The 12,109-nt window shown below is 36.9% G+C and overlaps 1 long non-coding RNA gene across 1 annotated transcript; it reads left to right on the top strand.

The window, feature by feature from the left end:
• Nucleotides 1-8,761: 8,761 nt before the first annotated feature.
• LOC143246605 (uncharacterized) lies at nt 8,762-11,454 on the top strand. Its single transcript, XR_013026067.1, has 3 exons — nt 8,762-8,862; nt 10,916-11,055; nt 11,254-11,454. It is a non-coding gene; the product is annotated as an uncharacterized LOC143246605 (long non-coding RNA).
• The last annotated feature ends 655 nt before the right edge of the window (nt 11,455-12,109 follow it).

The following is a 12,109-nucleotide window of genomic DNA, read 5'->3' on the forward strand; positions in this document are numbered from 1 at the left end:
ACAAACTCGGTAACAAATCTTCTCCAAGTGTTTCACTACGCACTTCACCTTAAAATGAATATATTTTCGTAAAAACTCGCTCAAAAACAAAACTCCCAGTCAGTAATCAGTTTCGGGTAGAATACCCAAATTGAAAAAGTAGTAGTATTTCTTTATTGTCACTCATCTAACAAATAGGGCCCGGCATGGCCTAGCGCGTAAGGCGTGCGACTCGTAATCCGAAGGTCGCGGGTTCGCGCCCGCGTCGCGCTAAACATGCTCGCCCTCCCAGGCGTGGGGGTGTATAATGTGACGGTCAATCCCACTATTCGTTGGTAAAAGAGTAGCCCAAGAGTTGGCGGTGGGTGGTGATGACTAGCTGCCTTCCCTCTAGTCTTACACTGCTAAATTAGGGACGGCTAGCACAGATAGCCCTCGAGTAGCTTTGTGCGAAATTCCCAAACAAACAAACAAACATCTAACAAAATACTTCAAGTTAACATTATTGTTTATTGCGTTTGTGTTTTTGTTTTATGGCAAAGCTATTAAGGCTACCTGTAGCCACCTCTAATGTTGAATTTCCGACTAAAAGTAATTAGCTGTCAAAAAGTACCCGCCGTCATCTTTTGGGTTACGCTTCACCATGGAGTAGTGGGATTGAACGTAGCAGTAAAAACGTTCCACAGCTGAAAGGGCGACCATAACCGGTGGCGATTTTCTATTTTGTTGATGGTCAAAATAATAATAATAATTCACGAACACCAAATGTTTTCCATGTTGAGCATCTGTATACATTTTCAAGGTAAAATATTTTAAAAACTATTTTCACTAAATGAGATATTTTTAAGTAAATGTGTTTTTTTTTAAATTATAGTGTGGATTTTAGTTCGGTGCATCTGTCATTTAACAATGTAAAAAATACGATGTAAATATTTTATGAATACCTTTACAACTTGGTTATAGACTTTAGAAGTTTTACATACATGTTTCCCACTAAAGGAGCCATCTAGTGGCACAGTGGTATGTTTGCGGACTTACAACGCTAGCAACCGAGTTTCGATGCTCGTAATGGGCAAAACACAAGTAATTTATTTTTTAGCTTTGTGCTTAATTGCAAAAAAATAACTAAAGGAAAACAAAGACAAGATTTTGCATATCACCAATGTGAAAACTCCAAATGTTTGTTAGCCACTGTGTCTCCAATAAAGTTTATTGGGAGTTCTCTACTGGTTTTAACATACGTTTACATTAGCAGATTAGAAGCATAGTGTTTCTAATACCAATTTCTGGCTTGTTTTAAGATATTCAATTAGGATACGTTTGCGTCTACATTTTAATTCACAAGCCACTGTATAAAACATAATATTTGTGTTTGATAGTTATATACAGCTATATAACAAAGAGAGGAAAACGTCTTACAATTCAAATGAAAGATTAACATTTAATAAATGTTAAATATTTTGTGAAATAAAGCTTAACTTCATTTCGAACTGCTTACTCTAACTCTTTTAGTTGTTGTTTTTTTTCTTACCAAGCTTATCCATCATCTGGTAGCAATAACTGCAGTGAATTAGCAAACATGAGAACTTTTGTTTCTCTTCTAGGTTGACTGTAACAATGCCCTTTGGCCCGGCATAGCCAGGTGATTAAGGCACTCAACTCCTAATCTTAGGGTCGCGGATTCGAATCCCCGTTACATCGAACATGCTCGCCCTTTCAGCCGTGGGGGGCGTTATAATGTTACGGTCAATCACATTATTCGTTGGTAAAAGAGTAGCCCACGAGTTGGCGGTGGATGGTGAAGACTAGCTGCCTTACATCTAGCCTTACACTGCTAAATCATAGACGGCTAGCGCTGAAAGCCCTCGTGCAGTTTTGCGCGATTTTCAAAACAAACCAAACCAAACAATACCCCTTTTTATACGATACAGTTAATAATACTGTCATATCTACCATCGGGGATACCTTAATTGGATATCTTCAAATTAGTTCCCAATGGTGCAGCTGTAAGTCTACGGATTTAAAACGCTAAAATCATGGGTTCGATTCCCCTCGGTGGATTCAGCAGATAGCCCGATGTGGCTTTGCTATATGAAAACACACACTATTTGAATTAATCAATTTATATACAGGGTGTTCGGAAAGTCAACTGTGCACTTATATATGTATATGATTACAAAACTGCACAGTGACTTTCCGAACACCCTGTAGTATGTTAATGAATATTTAGGGTTTTTGTTTTACGAAGAGGATTAAAAATTATTAATAAAAAGACTGTGATTGTGGTTTCAAGTTTATTCAAAATTGAAGGAACAAGTACATATTTCAGTATATTTTCGTCATAACTAAATATATGTATGAGAAACAAGTCTACAAGTGTATATTTAAACTTGCGAGTGAAGTTTGAAGCAACTCAAACGAAATTCACCTCATTCAAGTAGAATACAACTCAAGGTACCCTATATAAAGTTGTTACGTGAGAATACAACTCAAGGTACCCTATATAATGTTGTTACGTGAGAATACAACTCAAGGTACCCTATATAAGGCTGTCACGTGAAACTATGCATTCCTCATTGATTCTCGATACAAACACCAACATGGCCCTTTTGCGGCTCTTTTTGTCAGTGTGTACCCTTTATTTTGTGTACCCAAGCAGTCAGGCGCCATCTGACAGAGAATGAGGTGGCCAGGGAGGTCCAAATGCTGGAGGATGGTCGGACCCAAAGGAGGGTGGCACAACGCGTCGGTGTATCACCAAGCATCATAAATCGACTTTGGTGACGTCACTAGGAGACGAACACTTATGGCAGGAGACCAGGCCAAGGCCGTCATCGCTGCACAACAGCCAGAGAGGACCGTTAAATCGTGACTACCGTTCTGCGGGACAGGTTAGTTACGGCTCGGTCACTGCGAAATGACCTTCAGCATTCCACTGGAAACCGTGTGTCGACCCAAACAGTTCGCAATCATCTGCACGAAAGACGTTTTAATGCCAGACGGCCTGCAAGGGATATATTCTGACAGCGTGACACCGTGCAGCCAGTTTGGAGCTTGTTTGTAAACACCTAGACTGGGAACTTCGTCAATGGATCACCGTACTGTGGACAGACGAGAGCAGGTTCACTGTGTCTCGTGATGATGGACGTGAGAGAGTGTGGAGACTCCAAGAAGATCAATTTTCCACCTGTAACACTGTGCAAGTCGACGCTTATGAAGGAGGTTCTGTAATGGTCTGGACAGGCACATACTTGGGTGGCCGCACGGACTTACTCATACTCAACAGGGGTGCTCTGAACGCACGTCGATATAGAGTGGAAATTCTGGAACCCATTGCGAGGCCTTTTGCCGGTGCTGTCACGGATAGGTTCATTCTCATGCAGATTAAAGCGCGAGCCCACGTCGCCAAACTGTGCATGGACTTCCTTGATGAGAAAGGAATAGAGACTTCTGAGTGACCCGCCAGATCTCCAGATTTAAATCCGATTGAACATTGTTGGGATATGTTGTCGAGGCGTGTTAAGTGAACTCCAGCGCCCTCCTCAGAATATACAGGAACTCTGACAAGCCCTGGTAGACAAGTGAGCTGCCATACTCCAAGATAACGTAGATAGACTGATTCGAAGTGTGCCAAATCGGTGTCAAAAGTGTGTCACAGCCCGCAGAGGTCACACTAGATATTGAATATTTCAAACATTTCTTGAATAAACGCACGTAAGCTGTTTAAAGTATTGTTTCATGTGGGATATCAGTTTTGGTGATATTGGTCATTTTTTAAAATTTTATTTCTCCATGTTTTACCGTTCATCACACATGAAAAATGGATACAGATGGAACTGAAATGAGGCAAATTACCTAAAAAATAAAATATATTATCACATTTGGAACACTGAGATAAATTATATAAGAAAACGTACTTGTTCCTTTAAATTTTTTTGAGCAATTTATACCCACTATTAATAATAAATACAATGTATCTTTACTGATCTATTAACACCATGGTTTTGCTTTGCATCTTAATCAACAAAAGAGTTAAAAATATTTCGCTCGAGAAAGTTTGCGTGATACGATAGAGGAATGACGCATGATCTGAGGTAGTCAGATAAAAAGAAATTCATCTAAATGTAAAAACTGCACACAAAACAAAACATTTTGCAAATTCTAGATAAACATAAAACGTTCACTTTAATTAATTAATGAAGCCATGAAACACGAAGTATGCTGAGCACACTAAGCGATGTTTTCGCTTTTTAACCTAACATCATCTGACTAGTTTGGACCTGCTTAACAAACGTATCAAGTATCAAAGCAGAAATATCCCATGTAAAGCTTCATGTACCATGCCTCTCACATTTAGCCAGTGTAGTTATTACTGGGATAGTTAAGCCTATATATTGTATCTAGATCAGTGGCTCCCAACCTTTTTTATGCCCCGCACCCCTAAAAAATTTAATATGTTCTCGCACCCCTTACAGTAATTATTTATTTAAGAACAAAGGTGAAGGTGGCTAAAACAAATGTTATGAGCACCTTAGTTAGTTGCGAGCACCCCTGGTTGGGAACCAGTGATCTAGATAAATAATTAAAAGACACACTGAATCGTTTAAATTTAATAGTGTAAATTACTACACACTTTTACTACAAAAAATGGTGTCTATATTTTATAGTGATTTTTTTAACTACGTGATTTATACTCAGTGAATAACAACTGTTAGTATTTAATAAGCTGATAACCTCGAACGGTGGAATGCTTAATTTTGTTAGATTATGTGGAGTTAGGATAAAGAAAGTTGCCCACAATCCTTAGCTATTATATTGAATTTAAGAACAAATTATCGTAACACATTTACTGGAGACTGTCAAAACAGTGAACAAATTTGTAAACGTTATGCATTTCAGTTAGAAATACCCCCCTCCCACTTCATCCCGTTACTCTGCGAAAAGTTTGCAAGGCCTATACCGTTAAAAAACAAAATTCCAATACTCGAGGTAGGCACAGAACAGATAGCCCATTGCGTAGGTTTGTGCTTAACAAGAAACAATGAAGTTGAAAATAAATTATTCTTACCACAATTTTTAGAAAAACGGGGTGTGAACTTTGTTGAAATAAAACCTTTCGGAAATTTTTTTAGTGCTCGAGCGCCATCTATTTGAAATATTTCAAATTCCAGCAGATCGAAAGAGGTGTCATGGGTAAAAATTATATATTTTCTTCGGAATGTTTGTGTTTATAAATGGAAAATTTATAATTTTGAAATCAAAATCCCGTGTTCTAAATTGAGGTAGTGTGTTTCACTGGCGTCCACTGAATAATTTTCTGATAGAGGCACTCAGGCTACATCAAGAATATTTGGTAGGTTCGAAACTGGTGTGTTGTTGACGTCAGTGACGAAGTGTATTAATGTTTTCTTCTCTTGTGAAGGTTTATAGTAGTTTTTCTTCAGAAGTTGTGTGACGTACTGGCGTTCAAGTTGAAAAATAAATAAATCTGGCATCTGCGGGCTGAAGCTCGTGTTTCTTTATGAATGGGTTCTAGGATTCGGATTTTGATACCCGTCGTGGGCAGAACAGAGACGGACCACTGTTTCCTAACTTCAACTAAAGTTTGGCTTTTAACTTTAGCTTTGAGAATGTGTGGGCCAAATCGTACGGAAGTGTCGTTAAGCAAGAAATATCATGCCTTATGTTAATTCGTTCGGTGTAAAACAACTAATTTTGTGACGAATATATTCGAAAAAGCAGTTAATATGACCAATACGAACTTACTTGAGTTCTTATAAAATCTGTTAATTATAAACGTAAGTTTTTTGTTGACTTTGAGTAAAGATAGGTTGGTATAAAAGTTGTAGAAATAAAACGTTCTGACTGAATTAACTGTGAAGGATTTTCTTAACTTTTGTTTCCATTCAGTGGAATTTTCGATAAAGTTATCTGAAGAGCATGTTGGAAAATCCACATGATTACAGTTCATTGTGTGGTACTCATTTAACTTTTGTTTCCATTCAGTGGAATTTTCGATAAAGTCATCTGAAGAGCATGTTGGAAAATCTACATGATTACAGTTCATTGTGTGGTACTCATTTAACTTTTGTTTCCATTCAGTGGAATTTTCGATAAAGTTATCTGAAGAGCATGTTGGAAAATCCACATGATTACAGTTCATTGTGTGGTACTCATTTAACTTTTGTTTCCATTCAGTGGAATTTTCGATAAAGTTATCTGAAGAGCATGTTGGAAAATCCACATGATTACAGTTCATTGTGTGGTACTCATTTAACTTTTGTTTCCATTCAGTGGAATTTTCGATAAAGTTATCTGAAAAGCATGTTGGAAAATCCACATGATTACAGTTCATTGTGTGGTACTCATTTAACTTTTGTTTCCATTCAGTGGAATTTTCGATAAAGTTATCTGAAGAGCATGTTGGAAAATCCACATGATTACAGTTCATTGTGTGGTACTCATTTAACTTTTGTTTCCATTCAGTGGAATTTTCGATAAAGTTATCTGAAGAGCATGTTGGAAAATCCACATGATTACAGTTCATTGTGTGCTACTCATTTCCTCAAAATAGAAATATCTAAATAGTGCTTTCTCTTAGCTGTAGATACCACAAATAAATTATTCAATGTAAACACTGTATATTATTAGCGCCAGATATACTTGAAAGACAAATCAGTAGTCTTTAAACAGCTAATATATTCAGTTGATATTTTAAATGCAGTATTTACAAACTGAATAGATAAAATTACGTCCATCTTCAAAACACTTACAACTTTGTTAGTTTTGAATTTTGCGCAAAGATACACGAGGGCTACCTGCGCTACACGTCCCTAATTTTGCAGTGCAAGACGTGAGGGAAGGGAGCTAGTCATCACCACCAACCGCCAACTTCTGGGCTACTCTTTTACCAACGAATAGGAGGGATTGACCGTCACGTTATAATACCTCCACGGCTGAAAGGGCGAGTATGTTTGGTGCGACCGGGGTTCGAACCCGCGACCTTCAGATTGTGAGTCGAGCATCTTAACCACCTGATCATATCCAAAACACTTACAGCATGTGGTTATTTACCGTTTTCGTTAACCAGTCTGACAACACCCATAAATGACATGCTAATCTTTTGTTTGTGATTTAATTACTACATATACACTCGAAGAAAAGAAAAAAAAAAGTTTTGTTGCTTGCGTGTTTAATCTCAAGCTTTTGAAATTAACATGTGTAACCAAGAAAGCTGGAAGTTAGTGAATAAAGTTTTACGTATACGATAAAAAACTTGCCTGGTTATTTGAATAGATTATTACTTTTATTACTTTGTTAATCAATGTAATAATAGAGTTAAAAAATTAGGGATGAAATATTATATCTGTGATAAAGCACAATATAAATACATACTATTATTTAAATGCCTCATAATGGAAATTACAAGTTTCTTGGTTGTTGAAAATCTTTCATTGCTGTTAAAAACGTTACACCTCATAGAAATGTAGTTGAAAATATGAAACGTCATTACTGAACAGTGAGGACAAACGTACATATTAACTTAACAGCTACCACAGGATAAAAATATATATTTTAATGTCCATCAGAGGACTTCACACTATATATAAGTAGGTTGACTATTGCGTGACAGTTTTCTCTCACTATTAATAAAACGCTAGAGTAATTTATCTACAACTATTCAATATGCATGCGTTTCTTGCAACAAAAAGCCAGATACAAGAAAAACAAACAAAATCCAGCTCTCCGAAGCAAACATTTAGATACTTAAACCATTTTCACAGCAACTTGCGTAGTTGGATTCGCACATATGAAATATAATCTCCGTTTCTTTAGTAACACAACGTACGAATATAAATAGAAACCTTTATAGAAAAGAACATTGCTCAGTGCTTTTGTAAAACACGACAATATCATAAAAATTATTCTGTTCATTTCTGAGAAAGGGCCAAAAAACTGGTTATTGCACGTTAAATCTCCAGTGTGGGCTGTATTTGATTTTTTGTAGTGAAAATGATTGGTCTATAAGCCTGTGTATTATGCAGATATCCAAATATACTACTCCTATATTTATCAGAAACTTACTAAAATATAATTATTTTTCTTGTACAAAATGACATTTGAATCACTTTATATATCTTATCTTCAAGTTACACCCTAGTCCGGCATGGCTGGGTGGTTAAGGGCGCTCGACGGGTAATTTGAGAGTCGTGGATTCGAATCCCCGTCGCACTAGAGCGTCACTGGTGGTAAACTTTGGAACCAGAATTTATCCATTATTTTAATTTGGTTACCACTTATTTTAGCAAACGTACTCATCACATTTTGTAATTTTGAAATCAGTTTTTGCCTTCATTTTTGTTTATTTTTGTAATTAAACAAAACTACGCAAGGGGTTACAGGCATCGAAACCAGATTTATCAGGTCTGCTGAATCACTGGGAAACTTTGGCCTTCAGAAACTCAGGTTAAAAATGCTCTGTGTAAAACAATTTGGTTAATTTAATGGCTGTAACAGTATCACCACATATATTACTAATAAAGCATATGGGACATTGCATGTAATTAAATATATAATGAATTACATTGGTATAAAATACAAATAGTACGGGAGTTCCCCCCACCCATCTACTGTACAAAAAACGAGTTGCATCAGAGTACATTCACGAGTCGATGGTTCTACATTGTGAATGGCTATAATCCACCCAAATAGATAGTGTTACAACAGTATAATGTCACTAAAGGTACGGCCATTTAAACTAGTCCAATCAGTAGTGTAGTATTTACACTCGTAGAGTTGAAGACCGTACTGCAGTGAGAGCGTGCAAAAGTGAAAGTTTTGGCTGGTGAAGGCTAATCCCTGCGATAAATCGAGAATGTTTAGGTAAGAACAGTATGGAAACTCTGAAAAATGAATGTGAAACTAGAACTCAGTGATGTCGAGAAAACTCACTTGTAGAGAAAAATATATATGTAAAAACGGCTCGTTTGGGTTGAGAAAAAAATTTTACGTAGAGGAGCGAACAGCTTCGGTCATCGTCAGGTTCACAAAGAAAGGAAGAGGAAACTGACCGGTAGCTCACCACATGTTTGAAAGGGGTTGTGTAACTGAGTATCGGAATGTAGAGGGCGCGCTTAGATGTTTCAATATATAATTTTATATTATTTATTTTATTATTATTATTTTTAATATAGGTATAAACAACCCAAACTAGCCGTTTTTACATATATATTGAAACTAGTACTGTTGATAATAAAAGCGAACGAGTTATAAAACCCAAACTATAGACAAGTTGCACTTACGTACTTATGCCGCCATGATGGTAGGCTAGACACGGCATCAGTGCGCCTCAGTTAGCTGGTCAGCAGTTCGTTTCTCATAAAAGTTCTGAATTATTTTGACCATGGTGACTAAATGCGTAGCTGTTGGTTGTCAGAACAGACAAGACCGAGATCCAGGAAAGAGCTTTCACCGTTTTCCGACGGATTCTGAGCGTAGATCTCGACGGATCACTGCAGTAAAGCGAGAAGGTTGGCAGCCCACCAGCGCGAGTCATTCTGAGTAAGTAACCACTATTTCTGCAGGAGATAATAAATATATAGTTTAGATTATAAACACAGGAGGGCTTTGAAACCAGAAACGAAATAAATGACCGCCTTTATTTTTCAGAAGATCATTAATCCACTTTGGCATCGAGTCCAAGAGTTGACTGCAACCTTTACTAATTTTTGGATCGCGGTACCACACCTCAATTATGGCCTCAATTAGTTTATCTTTCGTAGTACAGTCTTTTCCCCGAAGTCTTTCTTTACAAATCGCCCAAAGATTTTCAATAGGATTTAAGTCTGGAGAGTTTCCAGGCCAGCCCAGCACTTTCATTCCCGTTGTAGTCATAAAATTCTTCACAATTTTCGATGTGTAGCATGGAGCCAGATCTATCTGGAAATCTATTTTTCAATTCTGGAACGACTCTTCTCTGCAAGACTTTGATGTACCGTAGTCCTCGCATCATACCTTCTACGATATGTAAGCCTCCGACGCCATAGTAGCTGAAAAAGCCCAAAAACATCTTCTTCAAGGGATGTTTTACGAACTGATTGATGTGAGATTCTCGAAGTTTCTCACCTGGAGATCTGCGAACATGCAGACTTCTTTGACCCTGTACAAAGAAATGAGTCTCGTCACTGAATAACACCTTCCTCCATTGTTCTTGCGTCCTGTTCTTGTATTTCAGACCCCATTGATACCGTTTTTTCTTTATTGAGTTGGTAAGAAGTTGTTTTTTGACTGGTCTCCTTGTCCTTCTAACGCAATTTCGAATGACGTAATATTCCTAAAAGTTTCGTCATATATCCCAAAAATAGATCGACCGTACTGCAAAACACAGCTAATGACGCCATCTGTGTGAAAAAAATAACTATTAAAGGAAATCAGCGGGTCCAGCAAGCCTACACCGGCCGCCATGTTGAAAATATTGTAAAATGACCATTTGTTTCAATTAATTTGCACAAGGGTGTATAGTTGTGTTGAGGCTGTACAGATATAATATTATATTCTTTTACTTTTATAAAGAGGGGGGGAAAGGAGGGCTGTATAAACAGTCATAAACAAAATAGTTCATGACAGGTCACAAAAAATCGGTTATAAAATTATATTCTTGTATTATGTTTTAGCATAACATGCATCACGTATTGTATAAAATTTACTTTTCATTTAAAAGAACGATACATAAACAACTTTACTCTTGTCTCTTGGATTACAGTCTTCTTGTTTAATCAATAACAGTTAATGATTCACTTCTATTTAAATAAAAAAATTCAGGCTACATGTTATTTACATATATTATTATATACTGGTACTTGTGCATTTCTCAACTTGTATATATGAAAACAGCTAATTGTCACAAAATTATGTAATATGTTTATTTTTGTATTAGAGGTAAGAGTGATGACCCCCCTTCCCCAGACTACGTTCCTTCACAGTTCCAATGTGTGTCTTCTCCATAGAAGAAAAAGTCAAAAGTCGCTCTGGAAACATTCAACAGAAGATCAGCCTCCAAAAAGCGAAGAAGATGTGGTAGGTTTTTAATTGTTAAACTTCTGTTAAAACCATAAAAACAATGTTTATTTCAGTAACTTATGATGTGTTTGATTTTTGAGTATTTTTTTTTCATATAAATATGCCCTTTGTAACTTTATGTTTAGGTTTCTGATAATCATTTAACAAACATGAATATAAATAAATCAATCACAAGTAGTTTTCATTTTGTTTCAGTGGTGTCCCAGAGTGAAGCTGACCAGTCTCTGCTGTCCATGTCTGCTTCTGCTCCTGCTGAGTACTGTGTGGAAGCTGCTGATAAACAGGAAGTTGGCCCTCAAAGTCCAGACACAGCCAGAGAGAGTTCCATACAGACTGATCTTAGTATGAATGATACTGAAGCTTTACAGACAATTGTCAGCAATTGAAAACTGAAAATATTGCTCTACGTGAATAATTAAATTTATTAAATAATAAAAATTATTGTGTCTGAGTAGTAGTAGGGATATTTGTGAGGAGGCATTTAATTGTATTGAAACTGAATATATAAATATTTAACACATGTTAACTCTGTTTTGTTGACAGTTATCTCATGAACAAAGCTCCAACTTGTGGGTAACTAAGTTGGTGCTCAGGTGAGTAAAAAAACATTTACCTTGATAACAAAGAGAGGTTGTGCATCTGTGACTATTTTTGCTTGCAACACTTCATGCACCCACCCAGCTGTGAAAAACTTGTAGGCTTCCAGGCTCTTGTAAGACTTCAGTCTCTCTCCAGTGTATGATGATGTTAATGAGGTATTGATAAATGTCATTGTACTGAATGTCAGGTTTTGGATGGGCATCAATGAAACTGGTGAAATGTTCAGGCGATATCAGATATGGGTCGACCTTGATGGCATTAATTTTATCAATATAACGATCCTGATGATTATGACTCAATCCTTTTGCATAATCAGTTAAACATATAGGTCCATTCATATTGAAGATCGATTTCACATGACTAATGACAACATTTACACCACGCGGTCACAGTTCACATCCATACATACATACGGTCGACTGCGCTGCCCAATGATGTTGCCTACGAATGT

Source organism: Tachypleus tridentatus, chromosome 3 (genome assembly GCF_004210375.1).
Source record: "Tachypleus tridentatus isolate NWPU-2018 chromosome 3, ASM421037v1, whole genome shotgun sequence".
In the NCBI taxonomy this organism is placed as follows: domain Eukaryota; kingdom Metazoa; phylum Arthropoda; class Merostomata; order Xiphosura; family Limulidae; genus Tachypleus; species Tachypleus tridentatus.